Source organism: Lagenorhynchus albirostris, chromosome 21 (assembly GCF_949774975.1).
Source record: "Lagenorhynchus albirostris chromosome 21, mLagAlb1.1, whole genome shotgun sequence".
Classification (NCBI taxonomy): Eukaryota; Metazoa; Chordata; class Mammalia; order Artiodactyla; family Delphinidae; genus Lagenorhynchus; species Lagenorhynchus albirostris.
This window is the reverse complement of record NC_083115.1, coordinates 22351467-22371007: the sequence shown is the minus strand read 5'-3', so window position 1 is coordinate 22371007 and position 19541 is coordinate 22351467. Positions and strand designations below refer to the sequence as shown.

General features: G+C 41.5%; 1 long non-coding RNA gene across 2 annotated transcripts; it reads left to right on the top strand.

Moving 5' to 3' along the window:
• Nucleotides 1–105: 105 nt before the first annotated feature.
• Nucleotides 106–10804, top strand: LOC132512690 (uncharacterized). 2 transcript variants are annotated; one of them, XR_009538273.1, is made up of 5 exons: nucleotides 106–236; nucleotides 2256–2354; nucleotides 3176–3307; nucleotides 9410–9573; nucleotides 9823–10804. It is a non-coding gene; the product is annotated as an uncharacterized LOC132512690 (long non-coding RNA). The 2 variants fall into 2 exon arrangements; XR_009538274.1 differs by lacking the exon at nucleotides 106–236 and adding an exon at nucleotides 306–391.
• The last annotated feature ends 8737 nt before the right edge of the window (nucleotides 10805–19541 follow it).

Below are 19541 nucleotides of genomic sequence, written 5' to 3'. Positions count from 1 at the left end.
CTCGCTCGCTCCCCCCTCCGCCCTCCTCCCTCCGCCCTTCCTCCCCAGTGTTTGTTTCAAGCTTGTGCAACTGGGAGGTGGAGGCGGAGGGAGGGCGCGAGCTGCCCGGCCTGGAGGTGCGGAAGTTCGCCGCCGCTGTTCATTGGCAGGCAGCGCCGCTTTCATCATTTCTCAGAAAAGTCAATTTCATTTTCACTTACCCACGTCGCGGCAGCGGGAGCAACAAGCGGCTGCGCGTGAGTCTGCTGCTCGCACACCCGGGCGCTCACACTCGAGTGGGGGTCCGGGGGTGGGGTACTGGGCGCGAGCTTGGGTTCCGGCCGTAAGCTGGCGGCGGTAGGAGGGGACCGCAGGTACCTACCTGACTCTCCATCCTAAGGGTCACCTGAAGGTAGGGAAGGAGGGAGGAGGAGGGCGTGTCGGGGAGGCAAAGCTCTTGCCATGCAGTTGGTGGGGCAGGTGTCAGCCGTGTTTAGAGCCTGTTTTCTGAGTGAATAAAAATTCACTTTGTAACACTGCCCACTTCCAAGGAATACAAGGAGCAATTAACTGACGAGAGAGCATTACTTAGATACTAGTGCAGTAACTGGGCCAATAACGCATCCTTAACTTTATTTGAACCCTTATCAGTAGCTGAGTGTGTAATCATTTGAAGGGCAGCTGTCATCAGGGACACCGCCTGGAGCTCTGTCTGGGGGCGAAAAGGAAGGCCTTCCTCTAGTAAGTCACCAGCAGCGTCCTCCCAGACTGAGTGTGCAACAGAAGTTCCCTCCCTGCAGGATGAGATGGGCAAGGGTGAGAGCTAATTTTCCTGAAAGATGTCTTAATGTGGCTGGTCCAGGAGAGGGGTTTTATACTGTAGTACATGCAGCTAGGTTCAAATCTGGCCTCTTTAACTTACTAGCTGGGCATCCCCAGTGAAGTTGCTTAACCTAACGCCTCAGTATTCAATGCCTTGAAATGGGGATGAGTGAGAGAATGCAAGAATACAGGGGCAGCACCCGTCACCTTCAAGGTGTGTTAGCTCAAACTAATACAGTTCACTTGGGATCTGCCGTTTCTGGGGTCCCTTGTTTTAAAGTATAGATTCTCACCTGGTTATACCTGTTTCTTCCCCCACATGCAGTTTCATTGGCCTTCTCCCAAACTTCTCTCCCCGACACAGAAAGTCCCTTCCTGAGAGGCCAGAGCTACATATATGTAAACACTTTTCTAAAAACATAGCTCCAACACCCTCTTTGTCACAGAAGTATTCAGTTCTATGGACTGGAAAAAGAAAAGTATCTCAATGCTTTTGGTGAGGAGACAGCTGAGGGTTTACGCTTCTGTTTTGTGGCCGTGGTCTCAAAAATAGATTTCCCATGCACCATTATTTCTTATCCCCTCATAGAATACTATTTGACCCAGCCAGCCACTTTCTTATTTCGTAAAGCAATGACTATTATAGGTGATTAGAGTAACTGTATACAAACTCTGTAGGACAGTTGTCCCTCTTTACCATCCATGGGCCCAAGTTAAAAACCCAGTAGTCCTTAATGTTTTCCTTCCCCCCAACACACATCCAATCGGTAGTATCCTACTGACCCGTTGATGCTGATCCCAAATCTCTCTGGGCCTGGCCCCTCCTCCATCCCCTTTGCATGGCTTTTATTCAGCTATGGCAGTGGCCTCAGAACTGGGCTTCTGAACTAGGGCTCATCCAGGTTAACAGCCGGGTTAAGCAGAAAATCAACTTCAGGTGAAGCACGATTGCAATCCAAACTCCACCCCTCAAAAATCTCCCCACAGCCTTCAGAATAAAGTCCATATTATTTGACAAGACATAAAAAGCCCGTTATAATCTGGCACCAAACTTCCTTTCCAGCCCCATCTCTTGCTACTGTGCCCCACAAGCTCTACACCCCTCCCTTGTCAACCCAGCTTCCATTCCTTTTGGTAAAACAACAGAGCCATCCTCTTGTTCGTTGTTTTATCCCTAGCATGGTGTCCAGCACAGAGGCACTCGACTACTTGGGAATTAATAGTTCCTTGCCCTGGGTTCTCAAAACATATTTTAGACTTTATCAGAGTTTTTTTTTTTGAGTATTTTTAATATAAATGTAATTGATATCTATTGTGCAGAATGCAGGAAGTACAGAAAAGTTGAAAAGAAAATATGACACCTGCGATCTTACCAGTAAGGAATAGACCTGATGATATTTTTATGTATTTCCTTCTAGTAATTTTTTTTTTTTTTTTTTGGCTCCACCACGCAGCATGCAGGGCTCTTAGTTCCCTGACCAGGAGTCGAACCTGTGGCCCCTGCAGTGGAAGCACGGACTCTTACCCACTGGACCGCCGGGGAAGTCCCTCTAGTAAGTTTTCTCAAGGGCCATTTCCAGTCCTCATCTGCTCAGCGTCTCTGTATCATTTAATAATTCCCATCATACTGCCTGATGCCTATGTGACAACCTTCTCCTGTTTTATTTCTCGGCTGGCTCCCCTTCTGCTGCCAGCCTCCTAAATTATGGTGTTTCTAGATATTCTGTCCTCACCCCTCCTATTTTCTCATTCTACATGCTTTCTCTTTGAGCGCTCTCACCCACATCCAAAGCTTCAGATAATCACTATTTGGTGATAACTCCATAATCTATAATTTCTAAGCTCTGGATGCATTTATTCTAGATGTTCCTCGGGTACAACAAATTAGTTATGTCCAAAACTAAACTCATAACATCTTTCCCCACCATCTTGTATTTGTCACTTCATTAACCAGCCAGGAAACTGGGAGGCATCACCAACTCCCACCTTTCCTGAGCCCCTGGAGCTCCCTGGACATGGGTATGTTTCCAATTTCCAGGCCCCTAAACTCATAAAACGTAGACTGAATTTCATTCTGTTCTTATGCGCTGGAAGACATGTAAATCTGACCCCCAAATCCACTGTGTATTGATATACATCATCAAGAAATATTTTAGCCCTTTGATGAGATGCATACAGTCATAAATCTCTGTGGAAAACGGATCAGTATAGCAAAATATAACCTTTTTGAAAGTTTCTGGAAAAAACAGCCTTGGCCATACCAAAGAAATCTGACCAAACACCTGATCTAAAGCAACAGATGTTGTTTGAGCAGTGTAGTATATTGAAACTAGAGTGAGCTCCTGAGTGAGGCATGTTTATGTTTCATCTGCAGGATGGACATCCTAGGACCGTCTACCTGGATGCATCAGAACTCATTTCTTTTCGAGGGAGTCGAGAAAGGACTGGTTACTTGGCCATGCAGCAATTGACCTCTCCATGATTGAAGCTTAAAGATACATTCAAGGTTAGCCCCTCTCAAATGGGTTTTTAATTTATTTTTCTGATAAATGAGAATAGTTTGATAAAATAATTATTCAAGCAATAATCTTTATTGAGTCAAGTAATAATAATTTATTGAATCATTTATTGAGTCATTTATTGAATGTCCAAGAACTTTTCTCGTGAACAAAACAAATGAAAATCTCTGCCTTTCAAGAAGTTTTCTTACAGTCTAGTAAATTGGAATGTTAATTTCCATTGTATCATCCTAGTAATGACTCGGACGTCACCTCCATCTATAATCGCAGTCTTTACAACTGTACATTAAAGTTATGAATGTAGAATATGATGGCATGCTCACTAAAGGGTTAAGTATTTATAGCTGTGATTAAATCAGTGCCCCCCTCATCAGTCTGTCAGTTGATGCCCTAATTTTCCCCACAGTATCTCTGGTACCACTTCGGTCCTGGCCACCAAGGCTCTCTTCCATGCTGCTGTAATTTAGCAGAGGTTATAAAATCATGGAAAATGAGTGTTCCACACTTGCCAGAGCAGTTGGCCAATACAAAGCAAAGAATATCATTGTGAAGTCCACACTGAATAAATATACAGCCACATTAGATTGCAGTTGAAACAGTAGAACTGCAAAGATGTTGAAAAAGCCATCAATCAAAGTTCAGGGACCATAGGCATCAAGTTGGAGAAATTCTTATCTATTACCTCATGTAACAGTTTCTTCCATTTTGCTAGAAACTCTAAAATGAGGTGCATTTTGTTGCAATTATTCTCTGAAAATAATGAATTTAAATTGAGCAATATATTGCCCAATCCTTAGTAACAAATATTAATTTTGTCCTGTTCTTTTGATGACGTAAGGGAAGAAATACTCTTTAAAAGTGCCAAGATGATTGTGTGTGTGTGTGTGTGTGTGTGTGTGTGTGTGTGTGTGTGTATGGGGGCAGAGAGGGAGAGAGAGATGAGTGAATTTTTCTCGTCCAAAAGGAAGGCTTTCAACTTTGAAAACTTCAAAAAAAATTTTTTTTGCTATAATTTCTCTGTCTCATCCCAAATGGATTTGAAATATTCATTATTTCTCTAAGGTAATAAACTATAAAGTAGTGCTTTTAAAGTCAGAAGGAAAAAGTGCCTATAGCCTTGCCTTGAGGTTCTTTAGAAAAAATTACTATAATAGTTTCAAGTATTAAAAATATTTTAGGGACTTTGCTGGTGGCGCAGTGGTTAAGAATCCACCTGCCAATGCAGGGGACACAGGTTCGAGCCCTGGTCCGGGAAGATCCCACATGCCCCGGAGCAACTAAGCCTGTGCACCACAACTACTGAGCCTGCGCTCTAGAGCCCACGAACCACAACTACTGAGCCCGCATGCCACAACTACTGAAGCCCGCGCATCTAGAACCTGTGCTCCACAAGAGAAGCCACTGCAATGAGAAGCCCGCGAACCGCAATGAAGAGTAGCCCCTGCTCGCCACAACTAGAGAAAGCCCGTGCACAGCAATGAAGACCCAACGCAGCCAAAAATAAATAAAATTTAAAAATTTTTTAAAAATAAATTTCCAGTTTGTAACATAAATTCAGCAAACCACATAATTCGCTGAATCTGAATATTTGAAGAAGTTTTGTTACAGCTTCCACCATTTCCCTATAAGCTCATTCACAGCATGTGAACCTTGATGATGTTCAGTCTGTTCTCTTTGTCCCAAAACTTCTGAGCATTTTGAATAACACACCTTATCCTATTGGAAAATGTTTGGAAGTTTGCCAATCAGAAAGACAGAAGAGTCAGAAAACAAAGGATTGACAGTATTTTTAAATACTCCTACTTCCTCAGAAAGTTTCATCTCCACTACATCCAAAAGGTGCACGTACACCTCTCGGCGCTGCCTCCTTCTCCTGGATGCAACTCCAAGACATTTCCTAGCCGTGCTCCTCAGGTAAGAACAAGGCAAGACCAACCCCTGCTCTCCTGGAGCTTACATTCTAGTGGGGGTGATGTCAACAGACAGACAAACAAACCAAGAAAATAGTTAAAGATTTGTATCCGTGTTCTGAGGGAAACAAACACGACTTTGGATAGAAAATACTGGGGGATCTAGGTGGTCAAGGAAGGTTTCTCAAGGAGAAAATGACATTTAAGCCAAAACTTGGAGGAGAGGAGACTGTATTCGTTTCCTGGGGCTGCCATCACACAGTACCACAAGCCAGGTGGCGGAAGTAACAGAAACGCATTGCCTCCCAGTTCTGGAAGCTGGAAGTCCCAGATCAAGGTGTCCACAGGGTTGGCTCCTTCTGAGGGTTATGGGGGAAGGATCTGTTCCTTGCCTCCTGGCTTCTGGTGTTGGCCAGCAATCCTGGGCATTCTTTGGCTGGTAGCAGCATCACTCCATCTCTCCCTTCATCTTCACGTGGTGTTCTCCCTGGATGTGTGTCTGTATCCAAATTTCCCCGTTTTATAGGGACACTAGTCTTACTGGATTAGGGGCCCACCATACTCCAATATGATCTCATCTTAATTCATTACATCTGCAAAGACAATCTGAGGTATTGGGGGATTAGGATTTCAATATATGAATTTTGAGGGGGACACACTTCAACACGTAACTGATATCAATTGTGTGATGAAGCCCCGAGCCAGGGAGAAGACTGAACACAAAGGCCATGAAAAGCAAAAGGGTCTGGCATATTCTGGAAACCAAAAGAAGGTGAATGTGACTTAAGAGTTCTGAATGAGGGTAAGAAGGACACAGGCAGGTGGGCAGAGGCCAGATCAAGGACTTTGGATTTTATTCTAAGATCAATGGGAAGATTTTGAAGGGTTCTGTGGTTTTAAAAGGTCACGCTATAAATTTCCCAACTGTCTCCTCAACATCAATGAAATGCAAGGATTTCTTAATTTGTGTATTTCTCAGAAGAATTTGTAACTGTTCTTGCACTGACCTCTCAGTTCATTACATGATGAATTTGTTGAGGAAACAATGCATTGGGGATATTTTGAAACAGTTTAATTCTTTTTCATTTCTTTTTGGCATTCCTAAGGTATTTCTTTCCCTTTAACTTTCTGTCTGATTTTCATCTCCACAAATAAATGAAGTAAATTTTTACTTCATTCTTTTTACCCTATCCCCATAAAAACTTCCCTTAAAAAAAAAAGAAGATATATTCAACTGTGGATTCCAGGCACGTGCTATTTTCCTGTTTTGAGTGAATGATGATAATTTTCAGAGATTGTGTCACCACAAAATCAACATTCATTCCAAAATTTAATGGTTTCAAATGTATTTCTTTTTTTGATTTCTAAAAATTTTCAAATTTCTTTTCCATCAGAAACCCCTTGTGTATAATAAATAGTTTCCACAAAACTGAATTTTTGTTGGCAGAACAATCGGCGTAAGTAAAACTTCACGATTTGCCTTGGATGTTCTGTAATTTGAAAGCAAATGTTGGTTTAAACAGCCCACCATATATTTTGTCAATGTCCAGCTGTGGATGCTGGGTTTTTAGCACCACTTCTTTCCGGACAACCAAAAAAAAAATATCACTTTCTTTCCTGTTATACATATTGAGGTTCTGCGTAAGATTTCATTTGGGGAAAAGGTTCTGTTGCTTTAAAAAAAAATGGAAGAAAGATCAAAGCCACCAATACTACTGGCAGTTAGTTTTGCTTCATTTTCCTATAACTGGAGATAAGAAAGAAAACACGACAAACCATAAGTGAAGAACCTTAAGACTGAAGGAGAGAAAGAAATACGCAGACCCAGGAACAGACACCCGAGGGAGGGTTGATGGGTGAGTTCACGCTGGGTGGCTGGGCGGAGCCAGCCTCTGCGAAGGGGCCAACATTGTAGGTTCACCCTCACTTGAGTTGCTCAGGTTGTCTCCATATTTCCTTGTTTTTATTTCCTACCTTGATGAGAACTTTTCATCTTTTCAGGGATGCAGAACCAACAGATTCATGACGACTTGTTTCACAATGTATGTGGTTGATGCCATGTTTATATGACACTTTTGACCAAGCCTTTTCCCTCATTGAGAAATTAGAGGAACGCTACCCTAGCCCTGTCATTTTCCACAATGCTTACAAATATTTTACCACATATACACTCTTACTGGTATTTCTGCTTATGATGAACTTAAGTAAGATAGCAGGAAATGTATGCTCCATTGAGGGTAAAAGGAAAACAAAGTTTTATATGTACATTAAGGTCACCCTAAAGATGTTCATATAAGTAAGGTGAAAAGGAACTACATCAAAACATTAATAGTGGTTGTCTTTGAGGGATGGAACTATGGGTGATTTTTTTCCTTTTGAAAAATTAACGTTTTTAAGAATAGATTTTCCTTTTATTAATGTAAACATTTTAATATATTTTTATAGGTGATTTCAGAAAATTATTTCTTGATATGCTTATGATTTTTATGTAAAGGACTTATAAGGGGTTTTTTTAATTAATTTATTTTATTTTTGGCTGCGTTGGGTCTTCGTTGCAGTGCGTGGGCTTCTCATCGCGGTGGCTTCTCTTGTTGCGGAGCACGGCCTCTAGGTGTGCGGGCTTCAGTAGTTGTGGCTCGCGGGTTCTAGAGCATAGGCTCAGTAGTTGTGGTGCACAGGCTTAGTTGCTCATGGCACGTGGGATCTTCCTGGACCAGGGCTTGAACCTGTGTCCCCTGCATTGGCAAGCGGATTCTTAACCACTGCACCACCAGGGAAGCCCGACTTGTAAGTTTTAGCTAGTTTTATCCTTGGGACTTCAAAAAACAAAGCACTGGTTAATACATCTTATATTTTACACTACATTCTTATAAGAATTTTTAAATCTCTGTGTAGAAGATAATTTTTTCCTACAAATGCTATATAGTTTCTCCCAGTTTTTAATTTTATCAAAATATTCATTTTTAATGACTCTCCAAACAGGACTCTCCAAAGGAACATATAAAAACAAACTAATGTGTGTCCAGATCAATGGCTATTAATAAGTGATACATTCCATAATCATTATTAATATTTAAATAAGCTTTTGCTTTGATTCACATCATGTTTTAAATATGCCGTTTGAAAAAGTTTGACTTAGGAGAAATCTATAACAACTAAAGAATCTCTTCTACTTGTAGTTTCATTTCATTTGTATGCAAGAATATTACTATATTCTTAGCAATCAAATTCAAATTCTTAGATCTCAAACATGAATGAAGACTCTAAGCAAATTATCAAAATTTTATGTTAAATTTTTGCTTTTTTTGCCTTTCTTCTTTCTGGCACTTCCACATTTAGTCATCATATTTCCTATTTTACTTGCTCAACTTCCACATATAACAGGATTGGCAGAAGGGAGAGAAAACAACTCATTTGAAGGCAGTAAAGGGTAGGATGTCTCTGTCTCTGTCTCTGTCTCTCTCTCTCACACACACACACACACACACACACAGTAGAGGAGGATTCTCTGCATGCAGAAACTCAATTCAGAACATTTTTCCCACAGAAATAATAAGAAACCATGATGGTAAAAGTATATAGTTTTCCTTCATTATGGGTTAAAATAAGAGTTTGTGGGCTGGCCCGGGAATACACCATTTTATAACATCGTACACGTGGGAAACTTGCATTCTGAAATCTAGACAGCTGTTTTCAAAAGACACTATGAGGGCTCAGTGCGTTGTGTGGGCCTGCAGCTGCCCACCCTCCATAGGACCGTGCTCAGCAGTTTGGAGGCGATGAGGAAGAAAGAGGCCTGCTTCCTGATCTTGAGGCATTTGCAGTCCACGTTGGGAGTCAGGGCCCACAGTGCAAAGATGATTATTTCAAGATAGAAATGGCATGTGGCCCCACTCCCAGGTAACATTTTAATACATTCATTTATCTGTTCATTCAGCATCTGTTTCTTGACTTTATAGTAATTATCTATTTTTATAGTCTAAATGATATTTTCTAATATAAATAATACATGATTATAGAAGAATATTAGAGCAATACAGACTTCTCTGTAGTGACAAAATCAGAAAGAACTTGAATGTTGATAACTGAATGATTGAATAAACTGGGGTTGATCCATTCTGTGGGATGTTATGCACCAATAAAAAAGAACAAATTAAGAATATCTGTTGTTCTGGACAGGGGACCAGGATGTATTATAAAGAATGAAGATAAAGATGAAAAGAAAGGTTCCTATTTTGATCTCCTTTTTGCAAAGACAACAGTGGACACCCCGAAAAAAGTTTGAATTTGAAAGGATAAAGGTGTAGATATGAAGCTGTTAATAATGGTCACCTTAAGGACAGGTGAGCTACTAATTTTTTTCTTTATTTATTTTTGTACTGAGGAAAAAGATGCTAATTTTAAAACAAAATGAAAATTTGGAAATACAGAGCAGATTAAAGAGAAAGATTAAAATCACTTTGATTTCTGATTTCTGTTTTGCTTGGTATTATATGTGTGTCAGAGAGAGAGAAGGAGAGAAAAAGAGAGAGAAACTGCCCTTGATAATTATCAATAGACTTTTCTTTTTTTTTTTTTTTTGCGGTACGCAGGCCTCTCACTGTTGTGGCCTCTCCCGCTGCGGAGCACAGGCTCTGGACGCGCAGGCTCAGCGGCCATGGCTCAGGGGCCCAGCCGCTCCGTGGCATGTGGGATCTTCCCGGACCGGGGCACAAACCCGCGTCCCCTGCGTCGGCAGACGGACTCCCAACCACTGCGCCACCAGGGAAGCCCAATAGACTCTTCTTGAGTGTCCACTATGTTTATGTCACTTCAGGGCCCTTCTGGTAAGAGTGCTTTAACCCAGAGCCACCTAATAGACCCACGATGGAGACACTTTTAAGCAGGCTGGCATTTCACTTCCCTATAAGAGCCTCCTGCTTTCCCTATGGGAAAGGCCCGTCGTGGCCCTTTCTGTGTATATCTGCTACCTGAAAGGTAAGGAGGAGTTTCCTGAAGTGTAAAGCTGGGGGAATAAAGGCTGTTGCTCTCATGCCAGCCTGAGCCCTGCTCTTGTTAAGGGTTCTCTGCTTCACCCTGATGGATTCTCCTACAGCATCTTACAAAGCGACACGGCTTCCCCTCCAGGCAGGCTGGATGCATTCACCGGAGGGAAGCAAGCAGCTGCTGGAGTCTGGCCCCCTGAGTACACTTTGAGAAGGTGCTGTGTGCGTTTCTGTTCAGCATTACTTGTATGTCCATGATATCAGTTCAGTGGCCTCAGGACAAGGAGGGACCTTAGTCCAGTTTTCTCTGTACCTATTCTGAGGATGATTCACCGAGTGATAGGTGCCCATTACATCAGCATGACACCTTCATCAGTCAAGCACAAAAATAAATGATTCCACGTGGTAAACAACGAAGCGTAGTAAGGATACCAAAGAACGGCTCAGGCTTCCTGCAGGTAGTGGGATTTGAGCTGTACCTTAAAGAATAGGGTAAAAATAAATAAGCAATTAAAACAACTATACCCCAATAAAAAAAATTAAAATAAAAAAAATGCTCACACAATAAATAAATGAGAAATTAAAAATAGATTTGTGTGTGTGTGTGTATACTTAATAGCCAGCTTTAAAAATCCTTCACAGAAGCTTTCAGACTTTAAAATGTCCTCTCATCCCACACAGAACACCCATCTAACAAATTCATCTGGTCCTACAGTCCATGCCAGTTCTGTGTTTAGGCCAAAGGGATTTTGTTGAATTATACATTAAATATATTGGTATAGTTAGGAAACTAGTTTTTTCAGTTAAAAAGTGGATATGGGGGCAGAAAGACTCCTACATCCAACATGTGGAAGAAATATGTGCATTTAAGAAGATCGCTAAGGCAGCTCTTTGGCCTCTAAAACTATAGGCTGAGAACTATTTCCTTGGGATACTTTAACTGATTCCATGGAATGAAAGCGAAAGGTGACAGTCACCAGATGAGTGCCTGCAGATGTGAATTCCTTGGACGCTCTTAGGTTAGGGCGTGTATCAGCAGACGGGCTGATGTAATGTAGTGCATCTGTCCATGGCCACGTTCAGCATGTACAGAAGAGTAGCCTCAAGTTATTTGTTAAATCAGCATTCCGCTCACAAGTTACTTTAATTACATGGCTATGATGATTCCATGATACCAGACAGCTGGTGAAAACTGAAGAAGAAAAAATCTAATGCTCAGATCACGTAGGCAAAACACCTGTGCACTAAGCTAGTGTTTTATCTAGATGTTTGATGACCTCTAACCCTTTTCCTATATACTTCATTTCTTCCTGTTAGCCAGTATAAAGCTCAGATTAGATTAAAATTTAATTTATCTCCAAGTTTAGGCTTTAATGAAACAAAAATAAAGGAATTATAAGAGTGCTGTTTTCTGCTACAAAAATGTGGGAGACTCTGGTTTCAGAATGACAGAATAAAGACATACCCACCCAACCACCTTCTCTCCAAATTCACCAAGAAACATCAAGGAAAACAGGTAACAGAAATGCATATCCATCATTCGGAAACTAGGAGATGTCTGTGCCCACAGTACATGGAGAGAGAATTTGGAAAGATGAATATCAAAGACTAAGCAGAGAGAAGGAAGGTCGAACCTTAGTGGCTGCAAAGGGAGTTGAGAAGTGAGCTACTTTTTCCATATAGAACCCAGAAAAGCACAGGAATGGGAAAAACTGGGCAGGGGGCAGCAGGATTAAATTGATCCCTCCAGTTCTCCACCCCCACCCAGTTCCCAAGCAGTTTGTTGACCTCTCTTCTCCCTCCAGACTCTGAGGTGAGCAGAGGTAGAATTCCATCTGAAGCAAGAGAATTGAGGGAGTCTGTGTGTGGAAGAGTGAAATCTCCATTTCTTTTCTACTGCTCAGACCCAGAACACCAACACCCAGAATAAAATTCCAAGAGAGGAGACTGGAGGGTGCTACCCCAGAGAAAATACTTGTAAACAGTGATATTTGCAGGGCCTCGGTAAAAACAACAACTGGTCCCCCGATCTGCCTCAGTGAAGACCACCAGTGTATAAGACCAACACATGTATGCTGAGCTTCTGGTCAGGTGAGCTTTTTGGTGCCTTACTTTTAAGAGTGAACACTCAAGGGCCAAGAGACACTCTAATATAACCATGATGAAAAAAAAAACAGAACAAAGAACTCAGAGGAAACAAAGATGGTGCAGGAAAGAAAATGTCAAAAAATGTTAATGTCATTAAAGATGTGAGAGAAGATATTACATCTACAAAAGAAGAAAAAAATGATATTAAAAGGAACAATTAGAGAATACAAAAGGGTTCCTAGAAATTAAAAATATGATGGAACATTTTTTTAATTCTATAGAATAACTGGAAGATAAAATCAAGTAAATCTCAATATAAAGCATAATAAAATAATAAAGAAATGGACAATAGGAAAAAATAATAAAAAATGGATACTCACTGCAAGAGATCCAGTATCTAGTACAAATTTTAGAAGATGAGAACTGAGATAACCATGGACAGGAAATTAGTAGAGGCGTAAGAAAATTCCTCAGGAAATTTTGAGGGACATGATTTGCCAAATTTAAAAGGCACCCCAATGTCTAACTCAATATGTAAATGAAGATATGATGTGAAGATCTATATCAAGACATCATCACAATTAAGAAAGGAAGGGGGAAAACAAAAAAAAGGAAGGGATAGTTTGGCCATGAAAGAGTAATAAGGACTAGACTTGACAACCTGCAGTGAACAACTAGAAAACTGGACAAAACATATGAAACAACAGTTTTTCAGGCAGCACAGGACAATGATCCTTGAGAAAAGGGAATCAGATGAAGTGAGCCCTGGGCTTTCTGTTGGAGGTGATTTCCATGCTGCAGCTGCAGGAATGGGGGGACCCAAATAGAAGCAGGGAAGAAACTGAGGAAACAAAGATCAGACATCAGAGAAGCTTAGATAGATGGAAGTTGAGAGGCAGAGTTCCCAAAAAGACGTAGTTACACAGAAAAAGAGCTCCAGAAATTTGTACGGTCCCCTCTAGCGTTTGCTGAGTTCTGGACTAGGCATGTGGAAACCAGAATTCCAAAAGGCTGGACAAAGAATGACTGGGGCATGGTAAACGAAATATTCCCAGAGCTTACACAGACCTTGGAATTGATCAAATTCCCCACAGGCAGAATGGAGATGCCAAGCCATTTATGCCTCTCTGGTAGGGCTGGACAAACGCTGGAGCGGGGCTACTTTCCATATGTCTTAGAAAAATTAAAATCAGGTCTTGAAGGGATAAAGCTGAAATGCGAGTAAAACTATTTGCCTAAACAAATCCAAAAACTCATTAAAAATGAAAAATCAAGCAAACAAGAATTCAGACATTCAGCAACATAAAATACACAATGTCTAAAATCTAATAAAAAATTACTAAACATGCCAAGAAGTAAGAAAACATGACCCATAATCAAGAAATAAAAAGCAATAGGAATAGATACAAATAAAAGCCAGATATGATGGAAGTAGAAGACAAAGATTTTTTTTTAAAGATCTTATAATTGTGAACACATATTTAAAGGAAAATATGAACCTAATGAGAAAAAGAAAAGGAAGATATCAAAAAGAAATAAATGAAAATTCTAAGATAAAAAGTACACCATCTGAAAGTTTAACTGGATGAACCCAGAACCAGATCTTGGTTTCTAAATCCATTCTCCAATAAAAGAAACCAGGGCTTCTTGGAGAAATGAGATTCTAGAGCTGGGGCAGAGAATATACAGAAAGCAAGAAAGTTCTCAAAAAAACAAAATGATGGAGGCATGTCAAAGGAACAAAGGAGCCAAATGAAAGACCTATGCTGAGAGAGTTTGAACAAAAAAAAAAAAAGAAAGAAAGAAAAAGTATTGGATTATAACTCAAAGTATAAAAGAAATATTGATGAGTCCATACTAATAAAAATCAATGATAATAAATAAATAAATGCAAATATGCATATAGAAAAATTTCAAATAATTTTATGTAGGTCCTACTCCCTCAAGGAGGCAGAGCATAATTCTAATCCCTTAAGTGTGGGATGCGCCTAGTGAATTCCTTCCAAAGAGACCAGTATGGAAATAGAGGCAAAGATAACTTTATAGTGGAGAAACTTGACAAACTACCTCACCCAAGTGATCAAAGTTAACATCATCAGTGATAAATCATGTTGGTAGCATGAACCCTTAATATGATGTAATGAAAATGACTCAGTGGCCTTTGTATCAAAAATCCATAACTACAATGTGGTAGGCAGAATACTGGCTCCCAAAATGTCCATATTCTAAACCCCAGAATATATTACCTTATGGGAAAAGAGACTTTGCAGATGAGATTAAGGATAAGGACCTTGAGATCCAGAGATTCCCTGGATTATCTGGGTGAACCCAGTCTAATCACATGAGTCGTTAAAAGTGGAGACCTTTTACTGTTCTGTCGCCAGAGACAGAGAGAGATGTGACGATGGTAGCAGGTCAGAGACGGAAGGTCAGAGAGAGTTGCTCGGTTTGTAGAAGGAGGAAGGGACCCCCAGCCAAGGGGTTGTAGGTGGCCTCTAGAAGCTAAGACAAGGACACACAATCCCCCAGAACTTCCGGAGAGGAATGCAGCCCTCTGACACTTTGATTTTGACCCAGTGAGACTCACGTCGGACTTCTGACCTACAGAATTGTAAGTAATATATTTGTGTTGTATTGTTTAAGCCACTGAGTTTGTAGTAATTTATTACCACAGCAAAAAAAAAAACAAACTAATACACTCAGTCTAACCATGAGGAAAACATCAGACCAACCCAAACTGAGGGTCATTCTGCAAAATACCTCCTTAAAACTCTCAAAGGCATCCAAAACAAAAAAGTATGAGAAACTGTCACAACCTAGCGAAGCCTAAGGAGGCATGATAACTACATGTAATGTGGCATCCTAGAGGTGAAAAAGGACATTAGGTAAAAACTAAGGAAATCTGAATAAAGTATGGACTTTAGTTAATAGTAATATACTAACGTCAGTTCATTAGCTGTAACAAATGTGTCACAGTAATGTAAAATGTTAGCAATAAGGGAAACTGGGTGAGGAGTATACAGGAACTCTGTACTATCTTTGCAGTTTTTCTGTAAATCTAAGACTCTTCTCAAATAAAAGTTTATTTCAAAAAAATTCACTGGATAGGAATAGCAGCAGATTAGGCACAAAAGGCCAGGGAATATGAAGTGATAGCAATACAATCTATCCACAATGAAGCACAGAGATAAAAAAAAAAAAAGACTGAAAGAAAATGAAAATAAAGACTGAGTGATCCTTTGGGGCAATGCAAAGCAATCTGACACACATATATTTAACTGAAACCCCAGAAAGAGAAGAGAGGAGTGGGGGGAGGCCAGAAAAACATCTTTGAGGAAATAATGACCAAATATTTTCCAAGTCTGATGAATCCCATAGATGCAAGAAGCTCAACAAACCTTAAGCAAGACAATCAATCAAACAAACAATAAAACACAGTGAGGCAAATCATAACCGAATTTCTGAAAACACATGATAAAGAGAAAAATCTCAAGAGCAGCCAGAGAAGAAAAAGGTATTATATAAAAAGGAACAAAAATATAGATGACAGGGCTTCCCTGGTGGCGCAGTGGTTGAGAGTCTGCCTGCCGATGCAGGGGATATGGGTTCGTGCCCCCGTCCGGGAAGATCCCACATGCCGCGGAGCGGCTGGGCCCGTGAGCCATGGCCGCTGAGCCTGCGCGTCCGGAGCCTGTGCTCCGCAACGGGAAAGGCCGCAACAGTGAGAGGCCCGCATAACGCAAAAAAAAAAAATAAATAAATAAAGATGACAGCAGACTTGTCATCAGTTAAGGATCTGGAAATGAGATCATTCTGGACCATCCTGGTGGGCCCTCAATCCAAAGACAAGTGTCCTTATAAAAGAAGAGAAGAAGACACACCCACAGAGGACAAATCCACGTGAGGACAAAGGCGAGACTACAGTGATGCAGCTGCAAAAGCCAAGGAATGCTCGGAACCACGGGAAACTGGAAGAGGCGAGGAAGGATTCTCCCCAGAGCCGTCCTGGGCCAAGAACTACGGTCGTATGTATGCTTTGCTGTAAATATAATATTAATAACTACTGATTAACCACCTCTACCTTTCTAAGTACATAAAATCAAATAGGTCTAAAATCTTTAACCCTACAACTGTCTACTTCATGCCCAGATTCTGGGTTGGTTAGATTTTTATCACACCTCATCTCAACCTCGTGGTCTTATGTGGTCCCATATGGGATCCAGGGTGATTCATCCCCCTTTCCAAGTTGATAATTTGCCAATATCAGGCAAATTCATGACTTTGGTGTTTCTTACATTTTTATGCTGATTCAATGTCAGGTAAGATTAAGATATTGGGAGAACATGGAATGGTGTATAAAGGTTGGTTTTTGTTAATTCTGGCAAAAGGATCAAGTTTGTTTTTTTCTCTCAGTACTTAAGGATAATTTTTAAAAACCTTTTCAATATACTAATTCTTTTTTCCAGTTTTATTGAGAAATAATTGACATACATCATTATATAAATTTAAGGCATACAGCATGATGGTTTGATTTACATATTAATACTTTTAATGAGGACAACTAAATAGATTAAAACTAAATGTATTTTCAGAGCACCAATAAGGCCAGTGATCTCGATAAACCTTAATCAGTAGAAAATTTTAGCTATTCCATGTGGCTCAACAAAAATATGAATACACACACACACACACACACACACACACACACACACACACACACACAAAACCTATCACAGAGTCATTAACAAAACTTCAGTGTGTGTCCACTCACTTTTCATGATATTATCTGACTTATTTTTAGTAGAATGACTCATTTTTCTGAGAGTGGTGAGAGATTTGGACCAAACCCATATTCCAGCCTTTTTATCACCAAAGAAGGAAGGAAAGTGTAGGGAACGTACATTTACTGAGAACATGCTATGTAGCAGGTGCTCTGCTTAAACACCTATCCCCCCGGTAGGCCACTCCCTGTGAGGTTGGGGATCTAGTTCCCATTCCAGGATTTTGTCATCTCTTCCTGGTCTGATGGGGAAGGCTCCTAAAAATTACTGGTATCTCTACTTCTACTTTTGTCTCCTGGCGGTCCACTCTAGACTCAGATGCACCAGAGTGTTATTAAAATATACCACGTCACACTCCTGCCTAAAGCCCCTCAGGCATTCCCCATGGCAATTAGAATAAAATCCTCTCTCACTTCCATGGCCTACAAAACCCCTGCATGGGGTCTGGCCTGCACCCACCTCGTTCTCTCTCACTCCGTCTGGGACTAATCTTTCTCCCACTCGCTCCCCATGCTTTAGCCCTGGGGTCAGCAAATGACAGCACACGGGCAAAACCCAGCCGACTACCTGTTTTTGTACAGCTCCTGAGCTGAGAATGGTTTTTACATATTTAAACGGTTGGGAAAAAAATCAAAAGAAGAACACTCTATTGTGACATGTGAAAATGATAGGCAATTCAATTAACAGTGTCCACAAATACAGTTTTATTGGAACAGAGCCATGCTCATCCGTCTGTGTATTGTCCAGGGCAGCTTCTGCGCTACGATAGCAGAGTAGCTGCAACCAAGACCGACTGGCCTAAAAGCTGAAAATATTTACTAGTTGGCCCTTGGCAAGAAAAGTTTGCTGAACCCCGCTTTCGTCACACTGGTCTCCTCCCCGTTTCTAAAACTCACCCTGTTCATTCTCTCCTCAGGGCTTTCTAGTTCCTGTTCTCTCTTCCTCGAATGTTCTTCTCCAGCTCTTTGCATGGCTGCTTTGTTCCATGAGGTCTCACTTAACATGGGCAAAACCAGCAGAAGGTCATACACTATCAGACCGCATCTCTTACCTACAAGAGGATCCCTGGCTAGAGAGGTTGGATTGAAGGTTCCTTCTTTCCTTTCTGGCAGCAGCGAGGAAAGGAGAAGCTTTCTGGAGGCCAGGCTCCGAAGCGCACTGAGCTGCTGATCCCTCCTGCAGTCGGTGTGAATGGATGCTCCTAACCTGCAAAGTAGAGCCTACGGAGCTGCAGGAAGGGATGGTGAGCTCCACCTCCCAGGCTCCAGGGAACAGAGGAGCCTTCAGAGACCCTCCCCGGCCCTGTCAGACGATAGCCAGCGAAGCGGTGGGCACTGCCCAGAACTCTTGGCGTACTGTGTGAACAAGGGAAGGAGGGTGAGGTGTTCTTGCATCACAGCCGCATAGCACAGGGAGATCAGCTTGGTGCTTTGTGACCACCTAGAGGGGTGGGATAGGGAGGGAGGGAGACGCAAGAGGGAGGAGATATGGGGATATATGTTCATAAAAAAAGAGAAAAAAGGACGTGAATTTAGTGTGAGGTGGAGTCAAAGTGCACAGGTCTTAGACCAGAAGGCCTTCTCTCTCCACATCAGCTGCAGGATCACGGACAGTCACTCTCCCTCTTCTGTGAAATACCAACTTGTCTAAGCCTCTGAGAGATTCTTAAGGGGCCAGTGAGAAAACATTTGTAAAACTGCCTTGTAAATTATGACTTAAAGGAACATAAAGTCTCTCACTCATCCTCTCTGAATACGGTGAAACGAGAACACAATATTCTACCAAATACACACCGCTGTGACAGCCCCACAATTAAGCCTATTTGGTTAAATTGGTATGTTCTTAAGTGTATTATTTTGTTCTTAAAAAGAAAAGACATGTGTAAGATTTTAAGGGGTGTTGGCTTAAAATGCAACTACATTCTGTGAGATGGAGGGCGGGCGTTGCTGGACGCAGCGATGAGAAAGGGAGATTCTGAAAAAGAAAAGGTGCAGACGTAACAGATCGCGGCCAGCCAGGGAGAGAAATGCACCAATACCTCCCCTCACATTTATGTGGCAGTTTTAATTTGGAAACAGTATATTTCCCAAAGCAACTCAGCGAACCAGGCTCGGGGTACGAATGGTTTTCATGGAACTGAGTGTACTGAATTCCGAGGGGAGCATTCTGACAGAGGCTATGGCCGGGGGAGGAGAGGCACTCACTCGGAATTGGGATTTAGAGGGAAATGCAGTAATTCCACAGACAGTGAGGACAATGCTGTGCTAAGGGCTGTTTTAACATAAACCAGTATGTCTGTGAAGGCTCGTGTGAGGGCCCGGGCCCTGGAGTCGGGAGCCAGGGGCCCAAGCTGATGCTCTGACATGCTCTAGCCATGAGAAGCTGCTCTCTGGGAGCCCATTTTCTCCATAAAGTTGGGACAACGTGCTCTCTTGTGAGGAGTAGAGATGCAGCATG